We start from the raw sequence: 25,482 nt of genomic DNA, 5'->3' as shown, positions 1-25,482 counted from the left end.
CTATGGTTTTCCCTCTGAAAGTTTCTAGGGAACCCCCCACACCTCATGCTGACATTTGAATCTTTTATTTTGTCAATTAAAGCGGGGTTCCACCCTAAAGTGGAACTTCCGCTGATCGGAACCCTCCCCCCCTCCGGTGTCACAATTGGCACCTTTCAGGGGGGAGGGGGTGCAGATACCTGTCAAAGACAGGTATTTACACCCACTTCCGGGCATAGACTCCCACGGGAGTCTATGCCTCTTCCTGTCCCTGCGCGCTGTCTGCTGGGACACACACGGGTCCCAGAGACAGCGCGGACAATTCCTATTGCGCTGCGTGACCTGCGCATGCGCAGTAGGGAACCGGGAAGTGAAGCCGCTTCGCTTCACTTCCTGATTCCCTCACCTAGAATGGTGGCGGCAGCAGCCGAGAGCCGAGCGATCGTTCGACCTCGGCTGCCGGCATCGCTGGACCCCGGGACAGGTGAGTGTCCATTTATTAAAAGTCAGCAGCTGCAGTATTTGTAGCTGCTGGCTTTTAATATTTTTTTCCGCAGTGCAGTCCCGCTTTAACTCTGAGCCAGTGATACACAATTTTTATCACTCAACTCCTGAGGAAGCAATAGTGCAAAACATGTTGAGTGAGTGAAACTTTATTCACTAAGCAACCAGTAGCAGAAAACTATCTAACCTGAACTCAAGGATATCCATATGTTATCATGGTGATATATATCCACCGATTTTTGGTGTTGCCTCTTTATGAATGTGATAAATATTGTTGGTTGCAATTTTAACTTGGGTTTTTAACCCACAAATGTTTCAGTTTATTTATGTGCATGTGTACTAATAAAGAGCTTAATTATAACCACATTCATCCTGTGTATGATTCATTGAAGGGGTCAAACCTAAAAAGTACACGTTATTCATTTTTCTATTATTACTATTTTGGGATGTGGTGTGGTGGGGTTTGCTTATCTCCAAATGGACCCTCACTTTTGATTCATAAGCACCTATTAACCACTTAAGCCCCGGACCATTTGGCTGGCCAAAAACCAGAGCACTTTTTGTAAATCGGCACTGTGTCGTTTTAACTGACAACTGCGCAGTCATGCAATGTGGTTCCCAAACAAAGTTGACGTCCTTTTTTCCCCACAAATAGAGCTTTCTTTTGGTGGTATTTGATCACCTCTGTGGTGTTTATTTTTTGGGATAAAAACAAAAAAATTGTGAAATTTAAAAAAAAACGCATTTTTTTTTGCTTTTTGCTATAATAAATATCCCCAAAAACTATATAAAAGACATTTTTTTTTCAGTTTACGTATTCTTCTACATATTTTTGGTAAAAAAAACAAAAAAAAAAAGGCAATAATTGATTATTGATTAGTTTGTGCAAAAGTTATAGCGTCTACAAAATAGGGGATAGTTTTATGGCATTTTTAGTATTATTTTTTTTACTATTAATGGCGACAATCATTGATTTTTATTGGGAGTGTGACATTATGGAGGACTCATTGGACACTTTTGGCACAATTACGGGACCATTCACATTTATACAGCGATCAGTGCAATTAAAAATGCATTGATTACTGTGTAAATGTGACTGGCAGTGAATGGGTTAACCACTAGGTGGTGCTGTAGGGGTTAAGTGTGTCCTAGGGAGTGATTCTAACTGTGGGGAAATGGCTGTGTGTGACATGACACTGATAACTGCTCCCGATCAAAGGGAGCTGTAATCAGTGTCAGTGTCATTAGGCAGAACGGGGAAATGCTTGCTTACATTTCCTCCCTTGGGGGTTCCGGCAACTCTACTATGGGCACCCGGCTGTGACAGTTTGCGGCTTCAGAGCCAGTGCCCACTGCACTGTGGTCTGTGACTGGCCCCAAAGTCTTCTAGGACATATAATATGTCCCAGAAGACTTTGAGAAGGAGAACTTCTGCTTCAAGTTACCTAGGTGACTGGAACGAAAGGGGGAGCAGATACCTGTCAAATTCACGTCCTGCTCCCCCTCTCCCCAAAAGCTCAATTTTACAAACAGAAGCCGGGGAGAGCTCTTAAAGCTGAAGTTCCATTTTTGGGTGCTTTAACGCTTTAAGTAAATAATGTAATCTTGTCATATTCGTTATGTTAGAATGATTCGTTTTTGGAACGATTATTTTCGAGAGTATACTGTATATTTGTTCTGAATCAATTCATGTTTTCTGAAGTTCTGTTATTCTTTTGTTATTTCGGAAGATTGGCTATATTCTTTTTAACGTACTTGTTATTTCTGCAGATTAGTCATTTGTTTATAACAAAAATATTCTGAATTATTAGTTTTTTTCAGACGCAATTAAAGTCCCAGATTTTTCAAACCTAAGAACTGCATTAGACTGTGGAACTGACTGACAATTACAAATTTATTTTAACCACTTGCTGACCAGTCGCCGTCATTATACATTGGCAGGTCGGCTTGTTCCCGCGAATCACCTTACCTGCACATCGGCTCCTTTAAGAGCCATAGCAGGCACGCTTGCTGCAAGGCGGAGGGGCCAATGCACATGGTTGGCGGCCACAATGTCAGCGGCCACCCGCGATCACGGGCACAAATCCTCGTGCTGACAGGGGAGGAGAGACAGATCTGCTGTTCCTAGTAATTAGGAACAGCAATCTCTCTCCTCCTCCATCAGTCCCATTCCCCGCAGAAACATACATGAGGGAACACAGTTAACCCCTTGATCGCCCCCAAGTGTTAACCATCTCCCTACCACTGACATTTACACAGTAATCAGTGCATTTTTTTAGCACTGATCACTGTATAAATGTCAATGGTCCCAAAAAAGTGTTAAAAGTGTCTGATCTGTCCGTCGCAATGTCGCAGTCCCACTAAAAATCACAGATCGCCGCCATTACTAGTTAAAAAAAAAATGCCATAAGCCAATCGATATGTGCTTATTGCGATTTTTTTTTACCACAAATATATAGAAGAAAAAATTTGCCTAAACTGATGAGGATATTTGTTTTTTAAAAAGTTTTGGGGATATTTACTATAGCAAAAAGTAAAAAATATTGTTTTTTTAAATTTTTTTTAAATTGACGCTCTTTTTTGTTTATAGTGCAAAAACTAAAAACTGCAGAGGTGATCAAATACCACCAAAAGAAAGCTCTATTTGTGGGAAAAAAAGGATGTCAATTTTGTTGGGGTACAGCGTCTCATGACCACGCAATTGTCAGTTAAAGCAACGCAATGCCGTATCGCAAAAAATGGCCTGGTCATTAGGGGGCAAATCCTTCCTGTGCTTAAATGGTCAAAACACACATTTACTTTATTTACTTTGTTACACAAACAGTGCAGCCAATCTGGCAGCACTACCAGTGTACATAAATTCTGCACAATATATAATCCTAGGGATTATTTGATTTCACTTTTAATTTTTACTGTATTTATTGCAATATGTTTCCATTTCATATGTAATGCATTTTTTTATAATTATGAAAAATGTTAATGCCAAAAGAATTGGCTGATTATCCAAGAGTCAAATACTACTACGCTGCTATCATCCACATAAAACAAATGAATACGTATTCATTTGTTATGCTATTAAGTTGAATTCACTTTCCCATTCCCAAATGACTTTGTTGAGCCGCGGACATGTAAATTAAACAAATGATCTCTCAACCAAATAAATTTGTTCTCATTATAACTTATTTAAGACTAGTTGAAATGTGTTACTATTGTAATACATCTGAATCTCTGAATCATAATAATTTTGTCCAAATTGTTCTTGTCCAGCTCCTATTGTAGGAACAAAAAATATATACACAATGCTAACTATAAATAACCATATATCAATACTTACAGTAATTCTATTGCCAAATATTTAAATAGTAAACAATATTTTAGCCTATTTGTTACTTCTGTCAAATATGGCCCTCATCTTTAAAGGCCCACTGAGGAATACTTAGTTACGGTGGATTTAAAAAACAGTCTGAATTTGAAAGGTGTATCTGATAGGCTGCTATCTCATCACTTAAAGCCATCCATTCAGCAAAGGAACAGCTATAAATAGATTTTCTTTAGTGGTCCCCGGATAAGTGTTATGCCCCATACACACTATCAGTTTTTCTGCTGAGTTTTTCCTTCAGATTTACCAAAAGCATATAATATGAGGTCAAACCTTAGGAGTTTCAATTTGTATGCTATCAGGCAGGCCCTTCTACTACATGGTTTTGGTAAACCTGAAGGAAAAACTCCATAACTAAAGAAAATCCATTGAATGTTTATCAAAGCAGTATTAAACCCAAAAGCAAACATTTGTTATATTGCAGCTTACCACTTCTTATGCCGCGTACACGCGATTGGATTATCCGGCGGACCAGAGACAATCCGCCCGTGTGTGGGCTCCGCTGACTTTTTTTTCCCAAAAGTCCGGCGGACTTAAAAAGAAGTTTTGACTCAAAATAGTGCCTGCCGGACTCGGCAGTCTGGCGGACAACCCGCCTGTCTGTGTGCTAGTCCATTTCAAATGAACGGACTTGCCCACACACGGAGAAAACATGACTCCAGGTAGATGAAATTAGCAAAGGAAGGGAATGTCGCTGCCTCCATCGCCTCCAGATTGACACCTTACTAGCCCCGTCATCTGGTATGGATTTAAAGGGGAACCCCTACGCCAAAAAAATGACGTGGGGTTCCCCCAAAGTCTATAGCAGACCCTTATCCGAGCACGCAGCCCGGACGGGCAGGAAAGTGGATGGGGACGAGCGAGCGCCCCCCCTCCTGAGCCGTACCAGGCCACGTGTCCTCAACATGGGGGGGTGCTTTGGGGAAGGGGGGCCCTGTTGATGAGGACAAGGGCCTCTTCCCGACAAACCTGGCTGTTGGTTGTCGGGTCTGCTTATCAGAATCTGGGAGCCCCCTTTAATAAGGGGGCCCCCAGATTCCGGCCCCCTACCCTATGTGAATGAGTATGGGGTACGTTGTACCCCTACCCATTCACCTTGCGAAAAAAAGTGTACATGGTCCGGCGGATTGTCCACTGGACCTAGACCTAGGAAAAGTCCGGTCATGTGTGGGCAGGTCCACTCTTTCAGAAAGTCCGGTGGACCTCCGCTGCAAAGTCCGGCGGGTTGTGCACCAGACTAAGTCCGCCGGATAGTCTGATCGTATGTATGCAGCATTAGATGTGATGGCTGTGTCCATTTTCCTTTTTAGGCTTTCTTTCTTTTACTTTCATCTGGTGATATAGACAGTAAGCCTGTTCTTTTTCAAAAGAACAAGCCCTTAGCTTTTTAATATCTATACAAGCCTAGGTAAGTCATAGACAGTGCAAATGTATTTCCTGTAACCACGGCTCGCACGATTCCCCCATCAACACAGACTGTGCGGACAAAGGAATCCCTCCTGCTGAGAAATTGTCTGGTCCCAGCAGGCGGCGGGGCGGACAGGGAAAGCTGTCCCCACCAGGAGAAAAAAGTGATTATTGCTATCGGCTATAGCAGCCACTAGCAATAATTGCAAGTGAATCCAGCAGGCTGGTTGTACCCAAGTTAATCGATAAACTTGGTACAGTCAGCCTGGCCATACAGGGTTTGAATCTCGGCTGGTTCCTGCTGAACCAGCTGAGATTTGAACAATCTATGGCTAGCCTTAGATTCTATCCCTACATCCCAGTTTAAATTGTCCAATATTCTTTTGCACACTTTCTCCCTGAGCATTGGCACCTTGCAGGGGTGTCCATTATCACCTTTATTGTTTATTGTATGGCTGGATCTACTGGCAGAAGCCATTTGCATACATCCTGATATATGAGGGATACAGCTCAGGCACAGGGAATTAAACTATCCCTCTTTACTAATGACATTCTGCTAACTTTAACAGATCTTCACACTGCCCTGACAGCACTTCATAATTTACAAGACACCTTTAGCTCCCTGTCAGGTTGTAAAATAAATACCACGAAGACCAAAGCATTGCCTATCCATATCGCTTCAACTATATTTACCACCTTGCAAGCAAATTACCCCTACCTTTGGTGCCAACACTATTTGGGAAATCATATCACAGCAGACAACCACTCTATATATGAACCAACTTACCACCACTTTGTGTAATTCTTCAACCACTAAAGCAGTGGGATTCCTATAATATTCCACTGCTGGGTAGGATAAATGTTCTCAAGATTTATCGAAACTATTATACAGCTTTGAAGCACTCCCTGTCCCTATCCCTTTGTTCCAGCTAAGCAAAATGCAGAGGTCCTTTACTAACTATAGTTGGCACAATAAAACTCACTGCATTGCCCGTAAAGTCTTTTTACCCTTTATAATCCAATGGAGGCCTGAGGGCACCTCACTTAATTAGGTATTATTATGCCACACACCTACGTTCTACTGCTTCTTGGTGCAGCCAATCTGCACTTAATCAGTAGACGGAGATAGAAACATATTCCCTGCACACCTCTACTCACAGATTTGTACCTTTTGATAGGGTACATAGATTTCTGAAGTATTTATATTTAGCATTAGTGATGTTTGCATTGTCTATTTGAAAAAAAAATTTAATGTGAAGCACTCTGTTTTTCCACTATGCCCAATTTTGACTAACGATTATCCAACCAGATGATTCCTGATAGCCTATTATATGGATGAACATTGCACTGGCTTCAAGCAGCTATTTTACAAATCTGACATCTTACAACAGCCACTTGCTTCATTTCTGGTTCTTGGAAAAGCCAGTCAGAGAGCGCGGGGCATCCAGGACAGTCTTTTTCTTAAATCTCCATACATCTTTTATGTTGTAAGTATATTTTTACCTTTTTATAATAAAAATTACGGTATCACTCTATGGAAGCTTGCCTTTTGTCCATTTTATTCCACTTGGCCCTGGTACATGGTGAATAATTGAAGATTGATAAAGGGAATGAGAGGGAGTCCTTATATGATGCTATAAGCCAGAGGAGTTTTCTTTGCAAAGCTTTATCTTACACAAAAGGGTCTTACATTCTGGTGTGTGTGATTTCTAGAGGAAGAGCATGAGTGGAAGCTCTTTTTACATCTACATGGAAACAGCATGTTTATGTTGCACTTATCAAGATCACAATTGAAATTGTATACAGAGACTGCTATATGTCAAAGTGAATTTATTATTTAAAGTGCAATATTTGTATGAAGTTGTGTTTTTGATGTATTTATATTGTAAGGGAAAGGGATTTGAAGTACACTTGTCTGTATATGGATTAACTTCAAGCACTTGCCTATTTTAAGCATATTTTATGTGTATAGTTTTACCAGTGAATACATGGTATCTATTCACATCCCAATAAGGGAGGGAGGTGTTTTTGTCAGAAAAAGCCCATATAACCACATGACACATTTACATATAAAATTCACATCAGTTCATAATTTCTGATGTTTTTTTATTTCCTCATAGTGGGATGTGTTTTGTAGTCCACATTTATATTTACAGCACACTTTATGTTGTGCTATAAAGTGTGGCCAGTTATTTTGGTCACATCACTACCACATTTTACACATTTTTGTATGGAGGGAGATGTATATTTTCCACCAGATGTTTATTGCACATACATTGTAGCACCACATCCCTTTTTCATTTGCATATCTAACACTCTACTTCCAGGTAGAATTTTGGGTGAAGGCCACTACCAAATATTCATCCTTACCATAGTGCAGATCTAACCATATCATCTTATTATTCCTGTTTCCCATATAATTTGCTCCTTTGAGGAATTGCAAGCCAATAATCACATCTCTAAACAGATCTTCTATATACAGTATGTTTACAACTCAGACATTATTTGCCTTTTTTATGCCCTTCTATGGTTTTGGATAGACCAATGCAATTTGAGCCTATACCCCCTCCCCTTCTATATAACCCCTCCCATAAGGAGAGTACCTCAGTTTTTTCACCGGTGTCTAAGGTGTTGGTCATGGTTAAAGATGTGCTAAGAAGAAAGCTCTACTGAAAGATTCCTCTGTGGTTGAAGGAGCTATGCAACTGGATCCAACCAAAAAAATGCTAAAATGGATGGTACCCGGGCCTCGCGGAAGAGCGAGGGTTTGCCTGTAATGTCTCTCTTGTAGGACTGGGCTCTGGGATCTAGTACTTTGGGCACATATTAAAAAATGCACAAAGATACTCTGGCAGAGTCTTCTACTGGTCCAGGGAATTGGCCTCCTTTAAATAGTACCCTGAAGGTGCCAACCTTCAGGGATTGGATCTGTCTGGTCTTCAACAGTTCCTGCGACATGAATAATGTAAGTGAGAAAATCCAAAAAAAAAATCTTAAGGACTTTCTCCTATGAGTAGCTGCATGTCTTACCTGTTTCCACCACTGGAGGGATTAAAGAGCCATACCTCTGTTCTACTGACCATGCTCTGCAGGAAACGAAAGCTCAGTGTCAGCCACTCCGTTGAGCGTCTCACTGTCAGAAACCACGAATCAGACCGAGACAGAAACACAATTAAATCACACTTGTTTATTAAATAAAAATAAAAAGGTACATAGAAAAAGCGTAGTCAAAGCATAGCCAGAGCCCAGTAACCAAATCCAGTAGTCAGCCAGGCCAGAGTTCAATAACCAGATTGGGTAATCAGTCAAGCCAGAAGTCAGGGATCCAAGTAGAGCAACAGCAAGCAGGATAAGGGGCCAGAAGGGATGTCAGCAAGCCAGTCTTAAAACAGAACCGCAGGAGATGGTATCTTGTGATGTGACCAAGGCGAAGGCAGAGGTGAAGTGAGCTGGACAGCTTTAAGTAGGCAGGTTAGACGAGCATGATTAGGAACAGCTGGTAACTGTGGAGAGAGATGAGAGCTGGCAATTAGCCGACCGCTGAGCAGCCAGCCCAGAGAAGGAAGGACTAAGCCAGCCATGACACTCACTTCCTCCGCTGCAGGCTCTGCCACAACTCTGTAGGGGGGTCCCTCGTAGTCCGGGATCCACGGCATTCACTGGAGGGATCTCTCTCTCCCCCTTCTCGCCCCCGCCTTTACCCTACGAGCATGCGCGCAGGGGGGGCATGCTTTTGAAGCCAGTTTTGTGGGGAAGCGGGGGGGTGTGGTTGCCGCGGGCATGCATGCCAGCCACAGCCCAGGCACAGGGCGGAATATTTTTAATAAACTCCCAGACGCCAGAGTTCTGCATACAAGAGGGACACAGCAGTTTGGGGCATGTAAGCCATTCCATTTGTGTTGGCTGCAGGCACACCAAGACGCCTACTCAGTATCAGGCTGCACAAATTAGCAGCATATTGTTTGTATTGCTAGACTAGCTCAGCAGCTGATGCACCTGCGCTAGTACCTCTGCTTTTTTCTAGCTTAGGACTATGCCTTCTTGTAGAAGGAGTTCAGGGGCAGGGAAGAGGGGCACTAAGGTGTCGCCACCCAGATCGGGGGGTCCTAGTCATGCCTGCCTGGTTCCATCCTCCCCTGCTGGACCTGATGCAGCCACATAGGATCAGCCATTGCCCCTGTCAGGCTTTGCAGCTTCTCCTAATAGGGCAGCTCCTGCATATGTCACTGAGGACACTTTATCAGCAGCAATAAATGGTTTAGAGGAAAAAAATCGCAACTTTAATAGCAACATCCTCGCAGAAGAGCAGAAAGCGGGGCAGGTCCCCTTCTGCTGTTCTAAATCCCCCATCAGATGAGTCTGATAATGATGATGATACTACTCCATCAGGGGACAAGGATCAGGAGCAGTCGGATGAATTAGGGGAAACAGAGGAGGCTTTTTCTGCCTCTCAGGTTCTCAAATTGCAGGTGCAATGCTATGCAGAAGCTGTACGTGCTACGTACAAATTGCCCTTTTCTGAGTTAACTGAGTCCCCTGTTTCTTCCTTGAGATCATTAAAATCCCCACAGCCTGAAAATACTTTTCCGGTCCATCCTTTATTGGAAAAACATATTTATGTTGACAGGGAACATCCAGATAAGCTGTTTTCTCCTCCTAAGAAATTTGATTTCCTTTACCCAATGGAGGAAAAATTTACCAAGAAAAGGAGCTTGCCAGCAATAGATGCAGCTATTTCTTGTGTGAACAAAAATCTGACTTGTCCTGTAGACAATGTTCAGGAATCCAACTGAGAAAAAGCTGGAATCTTTACTCAGGTCCTCCTTTAGTATGGCTGGCGCTGTAACCCAACCTGCTATGGAAGCAATTGGCATGTGTCAGGTACTAAAGGGGCAGGTGAAGCAAGGGCTTAAAGATCTTCCTGCTGATCATGTTAAGCTATGGGCGGACCTGCCTAAGGCCTTATGTTTTGCGGTATATGCCATTAAAGATTCTATTCAGCAGGCATTTCTTTGGCTAAAGCATTGTCAGCTGAAGCTCCATGCAAAAAGCTTTTAATTTCTTTCCCCTTTCATGGGGAACGGCTGTTTGGGGATGACCTGGACAAATACATCCAGAAGATTTCTAGTGGTAAGACTACCCTTTTACCAGCTAAGAAAAAGATTATACGTCATTCTCTCTCCCTGATTACTGGGGCCACGGCCTCCAGGCAGTGGCCAAGGCCTTCTCAGCCAGACACAAGACGCGAGCCCCAGGTCCAAGCCCAAGGACAAAAGAAACCTTGGGGTCAGAAATCTGCTAAGCAGAACCCAAAATCCTCCTTATGAGGGGACACCCCGATTAGTGAGAATGCTGCTCTGGTACTTGCTTCAGTTACTCACTGTGGTCCCTTGTAATAACACAACACAATCTCCTGCGCTCAGGAGCTTAGTCAATGAGTAAGTGGTGTAGCAAACCCTTCAGATTGAATGGTCTTGCTGCCCTCTTCAGAACAATGGGTATTCTTAGAACTGGAATATATAGAAAGAAAAGGAGGGAACACCAACTTTGTGCATTACCAAAGATAAAATGTATTTAAAATTGTAACAACAAGAGTAATACTCAAAAATATGCATTTAAAAAAAGTCTTATCAGTGCTATAGCAATTCGGAACCGTGTCTCTAGACACCTGCAACCTAGACAAGATGTTATAAGGAACCAGATGGCATTGCAAATGGCTCAATAAGGCGTATGGCCCCTTACTGGTGAAGGCTTCCCCTCTACCTCTGACCACGACAGATTCTCCGACTGGCTGAACTGTCACTTCTGATTGGACTGAAAGCCACAATCCGAACCCTGCGCTGCTCTCTCTTGCTTCTGGATAGGCCCTCAGACAGCCTGGGAGCCACATGTGCCCAGGATAGGCCCAAACTCCAACCTAGCAGCCCAGGCAATGCAACACACATCCACCCAGACAGCCAAGTGATCACCTGACACCCTCCAAATATATAGGTTCTGTCAGCAGGGCAAAGGATCCTAGAAAACCCTTGCCCATTGGCTCGGATACCCCATATACCCATAATCTGACCTTGCATTGCCCTTCTCGTATCTAATACCACCAGGTACCCAGTCACTTAGCGGCAAAAGAGAGAAGTGCAGCAATTACAGAATTAGAGTGAAATCAATCGATCCCTAACAATAGGCCAAAGTAGCTATACCTGGCAGGTAAATTTAGGAGCAACCGTGCCTAAACACCAGGGTGCTACAGTTTGTTGTTTCTTTAGATTGTAATCACAATAGCCAAATCTGTTGACATATTGTTACCCACGTGTTTATATAGCCCAGCTTGCAGTTCTGGCAAGAATAGGAGACTTACACATACAGGCACAGCTAAAGGAGGGAACTCTAATTGCGGAGCCTTTATGCTTCCAGAACCCCCAGTGGAATGGTCCCCCAAGCTATAGTATCTAACAAAAGTGAGTACACCCCTCACATTTTTGGAAATATTTTATTATATCTTTTCATGTGACAACACTGAAGAAATTACACTTTGCTACAAAGTAGTAAGTGTACCGCTTGTATAACAGTATACATTTACTGTCCCCTCAAAATAACTCAACACACAGCCATTAATTTCTAAACTGCTAGCAAAAAAAGTGAGTACACCACTAAGTGAAAATGTCCAAATTGGACTAAAAGTGTCAATATATTGTGTGGCCGCCATTATTTTCCAGCACTGCCTTAACCCTCTTGGGCATGGAGTTCACCAGAGCTTCACAGGTTGCCACTCCTCCATGATGACATCACAGAGCTGGTGGATGTTAGAGACCTTGCGCTCCTCCACCTTCAGTTTGAGGATGCCCCACAGATGCTCAATAGGGCTTAGGTCTGGAGACATATTTGGTCAGTTCATCACCTTTAGTCTCAGCTTCTATAGCAAGGCAGTGGTCATCTTGGAAGTGTGTTTGGGGACATCATATCACATATCATGTTGGAATACTGCCCTGCAGCCCAGTCTCCGAAGGGAGGGGATCATGCTCTGCTTCAGTATGTCACAGTACATGTTGGCATTCATGGAGCCCCAGACCATGACACTCCCACCACCATGCTTGACTGTAGGCAAGACACACTTGTCTTTGTACTTCTCACCTGGTTGCTGCCGCACACACTTGACACTATCTGAACCAAATACATTTATCTTGGTCTCATCAGACCACAAGAAATGGTTACAGTAATCCATGTCCTTAGTCTGCTAGTCTTCAGCAAACTGCAGGTTTTCTTGCATATCATCTTTAAAAGAGGCTTCCTTCTGTGATGACAGCCATGCAAACCAATTTGATGGTAGTGGTGTGCAGTGTATGGCCTGATCCCTGACAGGCTGACCCCCCCACCCCTTTAACCTCTGCAGCAATGCTGGCAGCACTCCAGCCTATGTCTATTTTCCAAAGACAACCTCTGGATATGATGCTGAGCACGTGCACTCAGCTTATTTGATCGACCATGGCGAGGCCTGTTCTGAGTGGAACCTGTCCTGTTAAACCGCTGTATGATCTTGGCCATCATCCTGCAGCTAAGTTTCAGGGTCTTGGCAATCTTCTTGTAGCCTAGGCCATCTTTATGTAGAGCAACAATTATTTTTTCAGATCCTCAGAGTGTTCTTTGCCATGAGGTGCCATGTTGAACTTCCAGTGACCAGTATGAGAGAGTGAAAAGCAATAACACCAAATTTAACACTCCTGCTCTCCATTCACACCTGAGACCTTGTAACACTAACGAGTCACATGGCATCGGAGAGGGAAAATTGCTAATTTGGCCCAATTTGGACATTTTCACTTAGGGGTGTACTCACTTTTATTGCCAGAAGTTTAGACATTAATGGGTGTTTGTTGAGTTATTTTGAGGGGGAAACAAATGTACACTGTTATACAAGTTGTACACTCACTACTTTACATTGTAGAAAAATTAAATTTCTTCACTCTTGTCACGTGAAAATATATAATAAAATATTGACAAAAATGTGAGGGGTGTACTCTCTTTTGTGGGATACTGTATTTGTCACCCTATGAAATTCTATCAGCTCTGCAAAAGTGCACCAAAACATATTTTTAATTGCCTAATGTTTTCATAGCCCCAAAAGGAACTGCACCCACAATTATTTTGTCACTCTACTAAATTATACAAACTGAACAAAGTGCATCTACTACTCTAACCTACAGGCTTATTTTAACTGAGACCTGATAAGAAATTTGCCACATGACCATTTATGCCAGGTTCTTTCATCACATAATTGTACTGGAGTCTGAAAAAAAGAGAAAAAAAAGGCATATAAAAACTGGTATATTGGGAAACGTAATTCAATGAGGTTGAGCGTTCCCATGAACTCATGCCACTCAGGAACTCTGTTTTAGGGCTTGTTGGTCCACGTTATAGGAAATGAAAGTCCCACATGATTTGATAGAAGTTTATCTCACAGGGGTTTCCACCACCACTTTAAACAAGAAATGAAACAACTTTAGCCTCCTTGCTTAATCTGGCTATACTACTGCTTAGACCTCAATCCTTGGCCTTTGAGTCTTTGCGTGATGATCAAATTACACAGCACCTCTGTGTTCATGTGCCCCTCTCCCAGCTCTCCGGTATCTGTCAGTCATCTCAGATCACTAAGTCCTCTCAGGTGTCTGGACTCCTTCGGCTATCTAGGCATGGAAGCTCCTGACTCCAGTATAGAGTACTGTCTAACGAGTGGATGACACCTGTTTCCTGAAAGGAGTCCTGAGCTATGATCAAGCCTGTGATTATAAAGGCTGTGCACACCTGTACATATAGTACACTCTGCTAGTCTGCAGAAAGGCCTGTATACTGGATAACAGACTTCTTCCCTCCCAAATCTCTTTGAAGCCTCCGAAACCCAGGAATTACAAAACCTGAGGAAAAATGGAAAAAAAAAGAAAATTTCCGTTCAGAATTAATATTCCGGAGTCCTATGCTCTGAATTTGTGAGAACCCTCTGTCACTTTTCTTACACAGTGGCAGGGGCACTACCACAAATTTTATAATCGGATTTATTAAAATTGCAAAAACATTGGTTGCTGCCCACAGTGTTTAAATAGGCTTCAACCTTCATTTCCACGCAAATTAAACAAGACTTTTAATTGGTCAGTAATGGCAAGAACTCCAATTTTTTCAATTAAGATTTAATAAGTAAGCCTCTCTGTATTTCAACCCCCTGGAATACAAGCTCTGTAAGGACCCACCCTTGTCTGATTTTCTTTTTTTGTGCTCATAACATTTCAAACTACATAGTATAGGCCACACAAATAATAAATAAGATTTAATTTGTAACATTCACATGCCCAAAATATTTATTATCACCCTCAAATTCAAAATGAGGATTTTGTGATCTTGACTCATAGACTACTAGTGTCTTAAATCAATCCTATCAAAAAAATCATTCCACAGCATAGATTCTGTCTTGGATATAGGTCTGCTTGAAAAAAAAAGTGCTGCAATTATGGTCTAACCAGCACCACAATGGAAAAATCAAACATAGTACCAATCCTGTATATTACAACAGTTATATTGCATTGCTCCATTGGGGACTATTGTAAATTTTAAAGCACCACATTCGTTTATCAAATAGCATGGTCCTTAAAAGGACACGGTAATTAGGTAACACTTTTCAGGCAGAGTTATTTTGAGGGGACAGCAAATTTACACTGTTATACAAGCTGTACACTCACTACTTTACATTGTAGCAAAGTGTAATTTCTTCAGTGTTGTCACATGAAAGGATATAATAAAATATTTACAAAAATGTGAGGGGTGTACTCACTTTTGTGAGATACTGTATATGGTATTAATGATATTGAACCAAGAGGCCCTGAACCTTTTCTTCTGGGGTTCCCTGCCAGTGCTTTAGACTCGTCCTCTTCTCTGTGTGCCACCAAAGGATGCCTCCCTCCCAATCCAGACTGTGTGAATCTATAGACACACAGAACATGGTGCATAGAAAGTGGTAGAAAGTGTTTTTACTTTGATGCAGAGAATGCATTAAGGTGAAAAAACTTTTTTCCTTTAAAACCATTTTAAAAACACAAAGATACAAACAGTACCATATCTTAAAAAAATACAAAGTGTAATACAATACAAAAAAGGAAAGGAAAACAGACAGGAATGGACAAAATAAAAAAAAAGAATAGGGAGAAAAGATGGTGAGGGGAAAGGAAATGGAAATAATGATTCTGGCCAAGGTTTCATCCTTATTCAATACAGAATACATCAATAATTCATTACTTTAACCGCCTCCCGCCCGCCCTATAGCCGAATGACGGCCTTAGAGCGGGCGGCTTCCTTCGCCTGGCCGTCCCTGGACGGCCTGGTGTTTACTCCCGCAATGCGCGCCGCCGGGGGCGCGCATCGCGGAAGTTTTGTATTCGCCGTGTCTCCCGGAGACATGCAAATACAGATCGCCGTGAACGGCCAATCAAAGCGGCCGTTCACAGAGCGATCGAAGCTGCCAATAGGAGATGATCTCAAATGTAAACATATGAGATCATCTCCCATTGCCATGTCTCTCCCTCCTCACACAGAGACAGCATGTGAGGAGGGAGAGCGGATCTGTGAGTGAAACATTGTATCTGTCAGTCCCAGTGCCAATTGTCTGTCAGTCCCAGTGCCAATTGTCAGCCCCAGTGCCAATTGTCAGCCCCAGTGCCATCTGTCAGCCCCAGTGCCAGTGCCATCTGTCAGCCCAGTGCCATCTGTCAGCCCAGTGCCATCTGCCAGTAGTGCCAGTGCCGCCAGTGCCACCTGCCAGCGCCACCTGCCAGTGCCAGTGCCACCTGCCAGCGACAGTGCCATCCGTCAGCCCCAGTGCCGTCAGCCCCAGTGCCGTCAGCGCCAGTGCCACCAGTGCCAGTGCCGCCAGTGCCAGTGCCACCTACCAACGCCAGTGCCAGCGCCACCTGCCAGCGCCAGTGCCACCTGCCAGTGCCATCTGCCAGTGCCATCCGTCAGCCCCAGTGCCGTCAGCCCCAGTGCCGTCAGCCCCAGTGCCACGTGCCAGTGCCACCTGCCAGTGCCACCTGCCAGTGCCAGTGCCACCTGCCAGTGCCACCTGCCAGCGCCAGTGCCATCCTTCAGCCCCAGTGCCGTCAGCCCCAGTGCCGTCAGTGCCAGTGCCAGTGCCACCTGCCAGTGCCACCTGCCAGTGCCACCTGCCAGTGCCAGTGCCAGCGCCATCTGCCAGCCGCAGTGCCATCTGCCAGCCCCATTTGCCAGAGCAAATAGCCAGCACCATCTGCCAGTGCCATCTGCCAGTGCCAGCCCCAGTGCCATCTGTCAGCGACATCTGTCAGCGACATCTGCCAGCGACATCTGTCAGCGACATCTGCCAGCGACATCTGTCAGCCCCATCTGTCAACCCCATCTGTCAGCCCCATCTGTCTCCAGTGCCATCTGCCTCCAGTGCCATTTGTCAGTGCCACGTGTTGTCAGTGCCACCTGCCACGTCAGTGTCACCTGTGATCAGCGTCACCTGTCAGTGTCACCTGCCAGTTCAGCGTCACCTGTCAGTGTCATCTGCCAAATCAGCGTCACCTGTCAGTGTCATCTGCCACATCAGCGTCCCATGTCAGTGTCATCTGCCAAATCAGCGTCACCTGTCAGTGTCATCTGCCAGATCAGCATCACCTGTCAGTGCCATTTGTGATCAATAAAAATGTCACAAAGATTGTATTCAGCTGAGGAGGCATATGATATCCTTGCAGCCGACGAGAGCAGCGGGGAGGTTTCCGCTTCGGATTCCTCCTCATATTCAGATTGTGACTCTGACGTGGACTACGAGCCTGTCCTCAGCAGCGGTACCATGACAGCCTCAGAGGAGGAAGATGATAGTCCGCCCGTCAGACGAAGGCGCACTGGTGAGGAGGCGGTACCATCCACCAGCACCGCAGAGCCTTCCACCGGCAACCCAGTGCCATCCACCGGCAACCCAGTGCCATCCACCGGCACCACAGTACCTCGGGAAAGGCCATGTACAAGTGGGGTGTCAACTCGGCCCCAAAGGGTTAGGTCCCATGCCAGCCTTCCCTATTCCCTCCAGAACCCCTTGTGGCTTCCTCCTAACTCAGGAGAAGCTAACGTTCCCCCTTTCACTGCCAACCCAGGAGTCCAGGTGGACACACACAATTTTTCCCTGATGGACTTTTTCCATCTAATTTTTACAGAGGACATGCTTGAATCCATTGTGGTCCAGTCCAACCTATATGCCCAACAATTTATTGAAAGCAACCCAACGTCCTCTTATGCCCGTCCCTACAAGTGGAGAGCCCTAACAGTGGAGGAGTTTAAAAAAATTTTGGGCCTCACATTTTGTATGGGACTAAACAATAAAAATGAAATATGTGCATATTGGTCATCCCGCCCAATCTATCACATGCCCATCTTTTCCTCAATAATGTCCCGGACCAGATATCTAACGATAATGAGATTCCTACACTTTAACGACAATACCCAGTGCCTTCCCCGGAATGACCCAAATTTTGATAAACTTTACAAAATTCGGCCGCTAATAAATTATTTTTCTCAGATTTTCCCCCAGTTGTTTACCCCAGACCAACACATATGTGTGGATGAGTCCCTGATAACATTTTCTGGCAGGCTGGGCCTAAAGCAATTTATTCCCTCCAAAAGGGCCCGCTATGGGGTGAAAATGTATAAATTATGTGATCGAGCCACAACGTATACATATTCCTTCATGGTATACGAAGGGAAGGACACCCAGCTACATCCCCCTAATTGCCCCGAATACATCGGATCGAGTGGAAAAGTTGTTTGGGAACTCATAAACCCACTCCTGGAGAAAGGCTACCATCTGTATGTGGACAATTTTTATACCAGTTTACCCCTGTTCCGCAACCTCCATAGAATGCAAACTCCAGCATGTGGCACCGTGAGAACGAACCGGAAGGGCTTTCCTCAAAGCCTCGTCAACAAAAGGCTAAGAAAAGGCGAAGCGGCGAGTTTACGGAATGAGGAAATTTTGGCTGTGAAGTGGAGGGACAGAAGGGATGTCTACATGCTTTCTTCGATCCACAACAACACTTTTGTTGAGATCACCAGGAGGGATGGCCCAATACAAAAACCCACTTGTATCCATGAGTACAACATGTTCATGGGGGGTGTCGACTTGAACGACCAGATGCTCGAACCCTATCTTGCCACGAGAAGAACATACAAGTGGTATAAAAAAATTTCAATTTATTTCTTTAATTTGGCCATATACAACACATATGTAATTTATCGTAAGTCCACAGAAAGACCCATACCCTTCCTTGGCTACCAGGAGGAAATCACCACTGCCCTTATATACCCCAACGGCCCACCACAAAACATTCGATCCGATGTAATTAGCAGACTCTCTGAACGCCACTTTCCTGATAAAATCCCTCCCAGACCAACAGGCCGAAGACATCAGAAAAAATGTCAGGTGTACAGCAAACGAGGAGTGAGAAGAGACACCACTTATCACTGTGCCCAATGCCCTTCCCAACCAGGCCTCTGCATAGGTGACTGTTTCCGCCGTTACCATACTTCAGTGAATTATTAGTAAAGTATGGTAACCATAACCCTTATGCCTCTGCTTGCTCTGTAACTGGCCCTGGCTTGTTATTCGACCACGCTTCTGCCTACTGATTCTGTTTATGCCTCTGCCTGATCTGGAACTGACCCTGGACTGTTTGACCATGCCTTTTGCCTGCCTCTTGGACTGATCTTGTACCCTCTGTGGACTAGTGGGATTCATAACAGGGGTCTCACATATGTGAGGGGCTCCAGAATAGTTTTTTTGGATGAAGAAGACAATTTCCTTTGTTTTCTCATTCCTAGATTAGGGTCTGGAGACTCAGAGGCTTCAAAGAGATTTGGGTGGGAGAAGCCTCTACCCCTATCCCCATTCTGTCCTGAACAAGGCCCTACTTCTGCCTGCTGCCTGTAGGACCTATACCATCATGCCTCTGCCTGTCGCATGAACTGACCACACCACATGGATGGACCATGTTCCTGCCTACTACCAGGACCAATATTTTGGCAATGCTGACGATCTCTGCCTGCACTGACCTTGGACTGTATATGGACAGTATCCCTGCCTGCTGCCAATATTGACTATAGACGGTATACCTGCCTGTTGCCTGGAAAATTGTGTTCACTTTTGGTGACCAAGTCCCTGCCTGCTGCCTGGACCAGTGCTATCATCCTGTGGACAACTGCGCTGCTAAAACCACAGGTAATCTTTCGTTTACTCTTTTCTCAGTAGAATGTATTTTGGGGTGTAATTCTTGGTATGTGCATGCTATGTGTCCCTGGAACACCTGATGGTGTTCCTTGCATGTTGGGCCTCTGTATGTGGCCAAGCTGTGTAAAAGTCTCACATATTTGGTATTGTTATACTCAGGAGGAGTAGTAGAATGTATTTTGGGGTGTCATTTTTGCTATGTGCATGCTATGTGTTGGAAATATCTTATAAATGGAGAACTTTGCGTAAAAAAATGCGTTTTCATTTTTTTCCCACATTTTCCCAAAACTTCTGGAAAAAAAATGAACCATTCAAACGACTCAATATGCCTCATAGATTATACGTTGGGGTGTTAGCTTTCCAAAATGGGGTCACTTTGTTGGCATTTCCATTGTCCTGGTGCTCCAGGGCCTTCAAAAATGTAATAGGTGGTTGAGAAATGAGATGTGTAATTTATGCCCCTAGAACGCCTAATGGTGCTATTTCAAAATTGGGCCTCTGTATGTGGCCAGGCTGTGTAAAAGTCTCACACATTTGGTATCGTTATACTCAGGAGGAGTAGTAGAATGTATTTTGGGGTGTCATTTTTGCTATGTACATGCTATGTGTTGGAAATATCTTATAAATGGACAACTTTGCGTTAAAAAAATGCGTTTTCATTTTTTTTCCACATTTTCCCAAAACTTCTGGAAAAAAAATTAACCATTCAAACGACTCAATATGCCTCATAGATTATACGTTGGGGTGTTAGCTTTCCAAAATGGGGTCACTTTGTGGGCATTTCCATTGTCCTGGTGCTCCAGGGCCTTCAAAACTGTAATAGGTGGTTGAGAAATGAAATGTGTAATTTATGCTCCTAGAACGCCTGATGGTGCTATTTCAATATTGGGCCTCTGTATGTGGCCAGGCTGTGTAAAAGTCTCACACATTTGGTATCGTAATACTCAGAAGGAGTAGCAGAACGTATTTTTGGGTGTCATTTGTGGTATACACATGCCATGTGAGAGAAATAACCTATTACATTAAAAATTTTGTGAGAAAAAAAAAAAAAATCTTCATTTTGCAAAGAATTGTGGGAAAAAGATGACAACATCAAAAACCTCACCATACATCTTAGTAAATACCTTGGAATGCCTACTTTCAAAAAAGGGGTAATTTGGGGGGTATTTGTACTTTCCTGACTTGTTCGGGTCGCAAGAAATGAGATAGGCCACCAGTACATCAGGTGTGATCAATTTTGTGCGATTCGCACCACAGCTTGTAGACTCTCTAACTTTCACAAAGACCAAATAATATCCAATAATTTGGGTTATTTTTACCAAAGATATGTAGCAGTATAAATTGTGGCCAAAATGTATGAAAAAAAAATTATAATTTGCAAAATTTTATCACAGAAACAAAGAAATATGCGTTTTTTTTCAAAATTTTCGGTCTTTTTTCATTTATAGCGCAAAAAATAAAAACCCCAGAGGTGATCAAATACCACCAAAAGAAAGCTTTTTGTGGGAAAAAAAGGACACAAAATTCATTTGGGTACAGTGTTGCATGACTGAGTAATTGTCATTCAAAGTGTGAGAGCACCAAAAGCTGAAAATTGGTCTGGTCAGGAAGGGTGTTTAAGTGCCCAGTAAGCAAGTGGTTAAAACACATGTATTTTATTTTATCTAGGAATAACACATTTTATATTTATGATCAATCCTTTATAGTTAAACTTTAAAAAACCATCTCCAGCCTCAAAAGCTCAGAATAATTATAACCTAATTTTTGAGCTGCTTTTTAATCCAACAATCCCCTTTCCCTACCTAGAATACAGAAAGTTACCAGAACATTGCCTGTGTGACTTACTGTATTTCTGGGTGCATGTAAACTTGCAGATTATTGTGATTTTGTTTCAGAAATCTGCTTTTTACATAACCTACTTTCTTCTTGCTTGCTGAAGATCCAGTCATTTTATTTGAATCCAAATATACACTACCTGCTTGAGCCTCAGCCAAGACATGTACCCACTGTTGAAAATACACCATTTACTTGACCTTAATCTGTCACCAGCTTTTTAAACCTGTCACCTCCCCAGACCCAAGTTACTTATCACTTCACCTGACTTGTAGCTTAGCCTCATCTCTCGTCTTTGTTGAACACCAAGCATCAAGACATATACAAGCACATTTGCACTTTGTGCCCTGTTGGTGATACATATAATAGCTACAGTACATAATAAGTGTAAAGGATTAGCATCAAATGTAGAGCTTGAAGGACACCACCACTCGCTGGTTCTTCTTTTTAAGGGCTTTATTTGCCCATTTTTATTAAAAGAAAGTCCAACAAACATAGATAGGTTTCCCTCGCAAGGGTTTCAGAATTCCTTTTCATCAATAAAACTGCATTCAGCCTAGTAGGCTCTTGTCTGTCTCCTACAGAGTGTTTCACCGACCACCTAGGTGCACACAGCTAACAGCCTCTTGCTGCACTGGCTCCCCCGTGGAGCCCTCCTGACTCCTGGTACTGAGACTTCCTATCTGCCAGGGTGGAGCTCAGAACCATGGTCAGGTCACTACTAAAAGCCCAGCACACACCTGACCAATCAGTATGCTGGCTGTTCTCAAAATCAGGACCCAGGACTAGGAATTCCATCCCACCCGGATCTCTCAAAAATCCCTGAGCTCCTGGTCCCAAAGTGGACTTTAGAAAACACTGAGGAAACTGAAAGGCCAGTTTCCTCTTCATTTTAAATGCTCCCTGGAGCCCCTCAACCCGTCTGGTTGAGAATTCTGGGTCACATCCTCCTTCTAGACCCTGGCAGGGCAACACTCTGACACATAAGGCTAACACTTGCAAGCTGCCACCAAAAATGGTACCAGTACATGTGTTATGTGTTCTGTGTTATTGTATAATTTGGGCCAATCTGTTTGTAGACGTTTGTAGAATTTTTAATAAAATAATTATTTGAATCCATTTTGGAAGAAGGCTTGTAACATAATAAAACATGTAAAAAGTGAAGCACTGTGAATACTTTCCGGATGCACTGTGTATGTGTGTGTATATAATGTATCCACATACACATATTTTTGGACAATTTTTTTTTTTTTACAGGATTTAATTAACCTACCAGCATGTTTGAGTACCCGGAGGAAACCCCACGCAGGCACAGGGAGAACATGCAAACTCCAAAAATATGAAACGCTTCATGAATTTGCATGTCATACTTGCGCAGGGGCCATGCTAATCTTCTCTGTATCATGCCAATTTTATTATATGTGCTGCGCCCGCACGTCCCTCCCTTTCCTGGCTGCATGCATAAGGGTCTAGTATGGATTTTGGGGGGCCTTTTTTTTCAATTTTGGCATGGGGTTCCCCTTAAAATCCATACCAGACCTGAAGGGCCTGGTATGGATTGGGTGAGGGGACCCCACAATGTTTTTTTCAGAATTTTCTATTGCTGGCATTGTTTGTTTACATTTCAGCTGCCAGTGGGGAAGCCCACAGACAACTGATAAGTCATGGGTTGTTAAGGACATGGCAGCTGGTTGTTAAGCCTGCTGCTTAACAACCAGCTATTCTTCACACAGAATTTGAATTGGGTGATAATTTTTCAACCGATTCTAATTCGATTCATTCCGATAATTTGAAATAATAATAAAAAAAAAATTTATAAACAAAACAAAATGTAATGAAAACAAAACAAATTCCGAAACGACACAAAAATTCTGAAGTAAAATAAAATTAATGTATCCGAAATTAACTAAACACATTTTTAGTTGAAATGGTTTTTATTGAGAATAAAAGAGAAGAAAATAAACACATACAAAACTAATCCAGGTTACAATGCAGTGAAATAATTTACATATACAAAGGCACTTTACAATCTGGGCATTTAAGAAAACACACTACATGTATAATTCGTACTCCTGAAGTCTCCAGAACTATGGTCATGTCGTAAACTGTGAGTATTGTGCCTCATATAGTATGCCACTTTCTAACCCGGATATTTGTGAAACAACCTTAAACCTTCGTCAATAGAAGATTATTAATAAAAAAGAGAATAGTGAACTGGAAAAGGATACAGAAAAAAAAAGTAAGAAGATAGGAGAAATAGAGAAAGAGGAAAGAATGGGGTATAAGGTTTGAGATTCCAGATTCTAGATTCGAGGGTACAGAAATGATACAGAAATAAGTTATCACGGAAGCGTACTATTCATGACCAAGTTCCCTGAGGAGACATTCCATACAGACCAATTATTTAAGTATTTCTTTCTAGATCCATCTCTGAATGCTAGAATTTTCTCATATCCTGAAATAATATTCACTTTCATTATCAGTTCCGAGATGTGTGGGGTATCCTTTGATTTCCACTTATATACTATCAAGGACCTGGCTGCAAAAATTATATGCATAGCTATTGCTCTCATGGGTACTGGATAGTCTGACATCCCAATACTTAATAATGCCTTATCTGGGGCGGGCTTGATGAGGACGCCTGTGACTCGGGCGATCAGTTTAAACACTTCGTTCCAAAAGCTCCGCAAATGCGGACACCTCCACCACATGTGAAGTAGCATCCCCACCTGGCCGCATCCCCTCCAACACTCACTAGACTGCTTGTTTGAGAATTTAGCTGTAATATAAGGAGTGAGATGCCATCTAGCTGTTATTTTCGCCGCCAGTTCCTCATAGTTCGAACATCTCGAGAAGCCAGCATTGTTTTTAAAAGCCAGTAACCATTGTTGCTCAGTGAACTTCCGACCTAGATCTGTCTCCCATCTCTCTAAATGGCCAAACCGATAGAAGGAGGACTTTGCATTGATTAAGTCATACATTAACGAAATCCCTTTAAGTTTGGGTTTGGGTGAATTCAGGAAGTCCCATACCGTCGTTATAAACTTAGTGCCTGACTCCTGCTTTGTTGAGAACCAAGACCGAATCTGACAGTATGTCAGAAATTCGGTCTGGGGTATATTAAATTTGTTTTGGAGAGCCTGGAAGGGCACAATGTGGTTTCCCTCTAGCAGGTCTTGAACAGTAGATATCCCGCCTCTGCGCCAACTGGCCAGAGACATATTCGGAATCAACCATAGAAGAGATTCTATGGGTATGGGAACCAAGGTAAATGATTTTGTAGTGCAATATGATATAAGTAGATCCTTCCAGGCTCGAAGGGAAGCCTGAATGGTGGGGTGATCATTAACAAGTTGGAATTGCTCGATGTTATAAGCGATTAGGAGGGATCGGAGCGACCTAGGATGTATCCAGGCCTGTTCTAATTGACACCAAGGCTTCGGCTCCAGGATGGAAAACCATCCCTGAAGCTGATCCAGAACCGCTGCTGTGGCGTAGTCCCGTATAACAGGTACTCCCAATCCCCCCGCCAGCTTCTTCTTACCTTGCACTGTAGTAGAAAACCTAGCTCTCTTCCCCTCCCATATCAATTCTAACATTTGTCTCTGAGCAGCCTTAAAGAACTGGGTGGGTATGGAGATTGGCAGGGCTCTGAAAAGGTATATCAATTTAGGAAGCAGTAGCATTTTATATGCTGCTAATCGCCCGTGCCACGATATATAATGTTTCTTGAGTCTATTTAAATCTGACTGAAGCAACTCTAATAATGGAGGAAAGTTTGCCTGAAACAGCTGAGCAGTTGAAGGAGTTAGGTTGGTACCCAGATACTTTATGGAGTGTGAGGACCACGGATATGGGAGAGCTCCTCGGATTTGTGCTTTAAGGTGATCATCTATACCAATTCCTAGAATACAGGACTTATTTTCATTAATTTTATAATAAGAGGCCTTCCCAAACTTCACAATAATGTCATGTGCTGCCATAATAGATTTAAAGGGGTCGGAGAGTGTCAAAATGACATCGTCCGCAAAGAGAGAGATCTTGTGCTGTTTTTGCTGGGAATGGATGCCCTGTACATCTAGCTGTCGTCTAATATTTTCGGCGAAAG

General features: G+C 43.1%; 1 protein-coding gene and 1 non-coding gene across 2 annotated transcripts in view; both read right to left on the bottom strand.

Moving 5' to 3' along the window:
• The window catches only part of LOC143924250 (parathyroid hormone 2 receptor-like), a 286,100-nt gene that overhangs the window by 120,682 nt on the left and 139,936 nt on the right, over positions 1-25,482 (bottom strand). The gene's annotated exons all lie outside the window — the stretch shown is intronic.
• On the bottom strand, positions 22,708-22,810 carry LOC143925834 (U6 spliceosomal RNA). The gene has a single exon (XR_013262058.1). It is a non-coding gene; the product is annotated as a U6 spliceosomal RNA (small nuclear RNA).

This window comes from Lithobates pipiens, unplaced genomic scaffold (genome assembly GCF_037356315.1).
Source record: "Lithobates pipiens isolate NorthernLeopardFrog02 unplaced genomic scaffold, aLitPip1_a1.2 Scaffold_22, whole genome shotgun sequence".
Taxonomy (NCBI): domain Eukaryota; kingdom Metazoa; phylum Chordata; class Amphibia; order Anura; family Ranidae; genus Lithobates; species Lithobates pipiens.
The sequence above is the reverse complement of the archived record's forward strand: the minus strand, read 5'-3'. Positions and strand labels throughout refer to the sequence as shown.